At 39.1% G+C, this 6,827-nt stretch overlaps 1 pseudogene; it reads right to left on the bottom strand.

Moving 5' to 3' along the window:
* Nucleotides 1-4,330: 4,330 nt before the first annotated feature.
* Nucleotides 4,331-4,429, bottom strand: LOC132287344 (small nucleolar RNA R71; annotated as a pseudogene).
* Between the last annotated feature and the right edge of the window lie 2,398 nt (nt 4,430-6,827).

The following is a 6,827-nucleotide window of genomic DNA, read 5'->3' as shown; positions in this document are numbered from 1 at the left end:
CCACCATTAATGGCTATGATTATGAATTCGACCTCAATGACCTTGCTATGGCTATGGATTCCCCCTTGGTTTCGCCGATGGATGAGGCGGGCCTCGCCCTTTATGTTGAAGGTCCCAATCAGCTTATCTTAGTGGACATTGTGGGAGAAATTTGTCATGGTCAATTCACCGAAAACAGAACCACAAGCACCAATAAATCTTTCTTACCATGCCGGCTATGGTTTCTCGATTCTGTCCTAGCCAAGAACGTTCTACCCGTGCCAGGCCATTTCGAGCGAAAGGGGGATTTTCTGAAAACCCTATACTATGCTGAAAAGGAGTGTTGGTTTTGTGTCCCACAGCTTGTTTGGGACCAATTGCTAAAAATCTATAATGAATTAATCTTAGTTCGGTCGCGCACCACCACCACCTGGGCATTCTCATTTCCATACCTTATTACAAGGTTGCTCAAAAATATGGGGTTTCGAGCTCCCTGGTGAGCAGAAAGAGAAAGATGTGTTGAACTTCAACCTTGGGGTCTAGAAGTCCAGCACAGTTCAGCTTCAGACGTCCCGTCAGGTCCGCATTGGTGACGCGTTGGATTGGGGTGCTCCGGCCCCCCCTGTGGCTCCTGCTCCTGATGCCCCTGCTTCTCCAGCTCCCCCTTTTGTCCCGCCGTCGGATGTCATGACTCGTGCCGACTATCTCGCCTTGGATGCTCATCTCGATGCCTTTTCCTTGCGTTTTGATGCTATAGAGGGTGCCATCCAGAAGACTCAGGAGAACCAAGAAATTCTGCAGGCTATGCTCTAGTCATTGATTGACCGTGCACCTGGCCCACCTGGTGCTTCCTCCTCTACTCCAATGGTGGAGTGATTTCATTTTTTTCTTCTTATTTCCTTTTTCAGTAGTACTTTTTAGACTTATTTTGGGCCGCGTTTGGCATTTGTTTTTCAATTTTTCTTTGGCACTTATAACTGTATCACTTTTGCTATTTTGCATGGCTTATAGTTTTTAGTCAAATAAATTACAGTTATTTTCATTGGATTTGGATTCATATGATTCTTGCCTTGTATAGATATCTTTTGACAGGTTTTTGAAACCAAGTTTGGGGGCATGCTCCGGGAATTTACGAGCTGGCCTATATTTTCGCCGCCACTCCAATCCTATCAACTTGGTACTATTGTTCCTTTCCCCCTTTGTCATTCTCTTTTCTTGTCCTTTGTCTTCTCACATTGGGGACAATGTGACATTCAAGTTTGGGGGTGCTTGTGCATGCTATTACATTTTTGGTGCATGAGCATGTTATTGCAGTTTTGATTTTTTTTTTTTTTTTTTTTTTTTGCTCTTTTGATATTTTTTGCTCATTTTTGAAGCTCGTAAGTTAATAAAATCATATTGTTTAAAGGGAACTTTTTGAAGGTTGAAGCATGTGGTTAATACTTTGTGTATAGAAGCCAAGACAAATTTTTTGAAAATAAAGAAACTTTTGAATTAAACATGTTGATTCATAATTGGTTGTATAAAAACTTCAATTGAATTTTCGTTAGATTTCATACTCTGTTATGCTTCACATTGTACATTTGCACACCGAAAATCTAAATGTGAGGTATGCAACCCAAATTGACCCTGATCGGGACTCAGTGATCTGAATTAATGACCCTAATGAATGGATATCCTTGGCATAAGTAAAAATTAATTAATTAATTAATTAATTAATTCAATGACCAGTTGAAGTTCGTATCATTTCCAACTCGGGTTATTAAGCCCTAGGAGTGTTTCTACACTTAGCACCCTAAAGCCATCTGGCTTGGGAGTTGTTGGCCTAACACTTGTTACATGGATTGGTTAGAAAGCTTAAAGAACTTAGACATTGCACGGTTGTTCAAAAATAAATAAAGATGGTTCGTCGAAATTCGTAGCCTTTCCAATTCAAGTTATTAAGCCCTAGGAGTGTCTTTACACTTAGCGCCCTAAAGCCATCTGGCTTGGGAGTTGTTGGCCCAACACTTGCTACATGGGTTGGTTAGAAAGCTTAATGAATTCTCGATATTGCACGACCATAGTAGGTGATCTTTAGAGTTGATCAATAAAATTGTCAATAAGCAACAAAAGTTGTTCAGTTAATAAAGTTATGCCTTGGAGACCTCATTTAGAAGGAGATTTAAGGATGTGAAAATGTGTTCTTGAGATTGGAAAAAGAGAGTAAAAGCCACATATTAGGAAGCCGACTCACTTTCACTGAAGTCAGAGTTCATGATTATTCAAGAGATGACAATTGAAGTGTTTATATAGACCTTGATGATTGATGCATTTAAGTTGAACTTGCTTTGCCATTTTGTGTTAAGGCTTCATATATGCAAGGTAGTCTGCCTAATTTCTATCTTCAAAATTTTTTGTGCTCCAAATCATAGATGAGCTTCTTCGATATTTTTGTTTCATGATTGATGCATGTGTTAGCATTTCATTGGTCGTCATTTGCATTAAGCTCTCTGTCTTGTTTTGCTAAAGGACTAGCAAAATGTAAGTTTGGGGGTGTGATAAGTGCCGAATATTACATATTCAAGCGCCCTTTCTTGCATTAGTTAAGTCCATTATTAGAGGATAATGTACAATTTTAATTCAGTTGTGTATTTCTTTCTGATTTCAGGTTTTTTTTTCAAGAATGATCAAAGAAGGGGTTTTGACAACTTTCTTTTGAAATAGGCGCGCCGTGTCGGGAAGTCATCTTCGGGACCTAAACTCTTCACTCACCGTTTTTGTGAAGTCCGTGGCTTAGTGTGCATAGCGGAAGCCGCGTCAGTGCTCCGGCTCGGAAAGGCTTACGAAAAGCCTTGGTTTAAAGCTGGAATGGCAAGCCTCTGCGGGCACCCGCCAATTCCCTCATCTCTCTGCCCCATTTCGTGAGGCCTTACTAAGCCCACGCGGGAGCCCCCGCGAGCCACCGTGGGCGCCCGCTGCGCCATCACGGGCGCCCGCCAAACATGCCAGTGCCCTCTTTGATTTCGCGAGCCACCGCGGGCCCCCGCCGACCTGCAGCAGGCAGCTCAACTGCCCTTGAATTTCAGCATCTTGGTCCCCTTATCCTTCTTTTGTGTGGTCTAGCTTCATGCAGAGGGGGGAGCTCAGGATTTTCAGTATGGGGAGTAGGTTTTGATGTATAATAAGGGGAAAAACTCATTATTTTTGGATATATCTCATATTTTGCTAAGTTTTAGCGAGAGAAAGAGTGAGTTTGGAGGTCTTGGGTGTTCTTGAGCTTAAGGTGTGGAAATGGAGAGGGATTCTTCATCTTCTCCTTCATTCTTTGTCTTCATGGGTAACTAACTCCCTATCTAGGGAGGTGATGAAGCCCCATTTTGTAAGCATTGCTATATCTTGATTTATATTTTGGGTATAATGTATATATGTAACTTTTCAATGAACTAGAGCACTTCATATGATGTAATGAATCTCTTTATCTATAAATTATCATTTTGAGTCAAATATCTTGTCTTAGATTGTTTTTCTCTCATGATTATATTGCTACACTTTCATAGTGACAATGGAGATGAGTTCATGGAAGTGTTTTTATTGGCATGATATTTAGGAATTTTGATAATCTATTGCTTAGGGCTTTCCTTTGATAAATTCTTCTTGATTTCTATTTCATGTGCTCCTATTATGAGATTAAGGGCTTGATGATCTATGGCTTGGTGATCATGTCTAAGGTTGCATTCTAGTTTAGGTGACCAAAACATGTAGTGCCTTGATAGGTTATTCTTGTATCTTGTTTCCATATATTTCTTGAAGATAATGTATCAATGCTATGTTGTTGCATTCCATGATTATATATATATATTTCCTCAAGTAAATCATGTCCTAGCATGCTTATTGATGGGTAGTGGATTCACTTCCCTAGTCTTCTTTTAATTGTCTTTGCCTCTTTACTTCTTAGCATTAATGTTTTATGTACTTTTCAATTCATAATCTTAGTGACAATCCAACAAATCCTCTATAACCCCCCCTTTATCATTCTAAAAATGACTCTAGACGCCTAAGTTACCATAAACTAGCAGTCCCAGTGGTTCGACTTAGCCGACCAATAGCCCTATTTTACAATGATTTGTGCTATTGCAAAAATGGGTTGATTTATAATTGTAATCAATCCGTCGATTGAAGTATGTTCCACCGTAAAATATACGGACATACCGGAAGAGGTTTTAAGACTCAAACTTTTTCCATTCACCTTAAAAGACAAGGCAAAGTATTAGTTTAACAATCTTAGGCCTTTTTCAATCACTTCTTGGGCAGAAATGTAACAAGAGTTCTTGAAGAAGTACTATCCGGTTTCAAAAACCAATGCTTTGAGAACTTCAATTAGAGAATTTTCACATGGGGATGGAGAAACGTTTCATGAGGCATAGGAACGCTTCAATGAGTTGCTTAGGAAGTGTCCACATCATGACATGCCCAAATGGTAATTAGTTCAATATTTCTTTGAGAGCTTATCGGACAATTATAAGGGTATGGTTGATGCTTCCATGGGTGGCTCATATATTAATAGGCATGAGGATGACGTGTGGCGTCTTTATGAGAGCATGAGTGAAAATTATTTGCATAGAACACTATCATCCAAGAATGGTAGAAATTCACAAGGTAGGAAGAGTGTTGGCTTACATCAAGTCGACCATTCAAACAAAATAGCCGCCGAAATGAAGTCTTTATCTCAAAGGTTTGATCAATTTTTGATTAACCAAAACTCGGCGAACCAAGTATCTTTCTTCCCTAACCATTCTCATCGTATCAAATGAAACATGTATGACTTGTTCTAGTGTTCTTCATTCTACTTCTCATTGCTCTCACGGACAAGTGCAAAATGAACCTAATGAACAAGTCAGTGCAGCTTTTGTGACCCAAGGGAACAATCCTTATGCTACTCACTATAATCCAAGTTGGAGGAATCATCTAAATTTCTCTTGAACTAAGGAGAGGGCTCAAACCCTTTCCAAGGCGGTTTTCAAGGGAAGTACATTCCACCTTTACTTCAAAACCAAGGATCCCAAGGTTATAGACCTTATCAATCACAAGGGAATCAATTTGCTAATTCTCATTTTCCCAACCAATCTTATTCCCAAGGAAATACTAAAAGTCCCGCCTTTGAAGAAAAAGTTTTGAATGCTTTGGGCACTTTAGAGGCTAACACTCAATTGTTTCATTCGCACTCTCAATCTATTGCGAAGCTAGAAACCCAAGTAGGGCAAATAGCAAGCACTCTCAATGCAAAAGAGAAGGGAAATATGCCTATTAATGTCCCACCTAAGCAACAATGTGTTGTGGAAACCCATTCCTCATCGGAAGGCCATACCATTGAACATGTTAATGCGGTGACTACCTTGCGGAGTGGTAGGGTTATGGACAATCAAGTAAAAGTGTCTAATGAAGAGAGTGAACCGATGCAACCTCAAGTTGTCACCCGTCCCGTTTCACATCCCATTCCTCCTTCATTGCATATACATGATCTTGTGAATGAGAAAACTTCGAAATGTGATTTGAAGAATGATTTTGAAAATGATTTGAAGAAAGATTTGCAAAAAAATGAACTTGAAAAGGTTTTGCTGAAAAATGATTTGAAACAAAGTGATTTGAAAATTTCTTGTGTTGAAGAGACTTGAAAACGAAATTATGAAAAAGTGTTTGAAAAAGTTCCATTTCCGGATGCCTTAAAAGGATCCATTTCAAAAGGCAAGCAAAAGGCAAAAACCAATGAAATCATGGAAATGTTTAGGCAAGTAAAAGTTAATCTTCCACTTTTGGATGTGATCGGTTGATCAATTAAACATCAACCTTCGCAATAGCACGAATCATTGTAAAATAGGGCTATTGGTCGGGTGAGTCGAACCACTGGGACTGCGCTAGTCTATGGCAACCTAAGTGTCTAGAATTGTTCTTAGAATGATAAGGGGTTTATAGAGGTTTGTTGGATGTCACTTAAGCTAGGAAATTAAAAGTGCATAAAACAATAAATTGCAAGAATTCAAGGGAGTGAAGTACAAGTAAAGAAGGCTAGGGAAATGAATCCACCTCCATCCCTATACACATGCTAGGTTAAGAATAATTTAAGGGAAAAACAACATATATGATAGTCATGATACATAACAATACTAGGTTGCTATAATATCCTCAAGAAGTTCATTTAAATAGGAAGGCAAGAATAAACCATCAAAGGTTCATATGATCAACTACTTAAACTAAAATGTAGCTTAGAACATGCTTACTAAGTCAAGGATTATCAAGCCCTAATTTAAATGGTGAATGCACATAAAACAAAGAATCAAGTATAGACCATCAAAGGGAAACCCTAAGCCATGAACTATCTAGGTTCTCCAACTCCATGCCATTGAAACCATTCCATGATCTAACTTCCATTGTCACCATGGAAGTGCAAGCAATATGATTACGAAAAGCAACCATCTAAGACAAGATGAATAACTCACAATAATCATTTATAAACATTCAACATTCATTACAACAAAAGTGAGGCTCTTGACCATGGAAAGACTATCAAAAATACATTGTAATCCCCAAAAATAAACTATACTAACACATGCTTACAAGGGAGGGGTTTCATCACCTCCCTAGAAGAAGAGTTAGTTACCCATTGGAGCCTTAGAATGAAGAAGAAGCTTGAACTCCATCTCCAATTTTCGAGCTCCCTTCTTCAAGCTTGGAGAACTCTCTTTCTTTTGCTCTCTTCTCTCTCCTCCATCTTGCTAAAAATCAAAGATGAAGATGTGTGGCCCTTGGGTAGCTTTTTATGCTCCAACAACACCCTCTCTCTCCTCCAAGGAACACCTCCAACCACTTCA

This window comes from Cornus florida, unplaced genomic scaffold, assembly GCF_030987335.1.
Source record: "Cornus florida cultivar Cherokee Brave unplaced genomic scaffold, ASM3098733v1 CherokeeBrave_3.0.0_Hap2_Chr11, whole genome shotgun sequence".
NCBI classification, from domain to species: domain Eukaryota; kingdom Viridiplantae; phylum Streptophyta; class Magnoliopsida; order Cornales; family Cornaceae; genus Cornus; species Cornus florida.
Note: the sequence above shows the minus strand (reverse complement) of the source record. Positions and strands in the feature narration are given on the sequence as shown.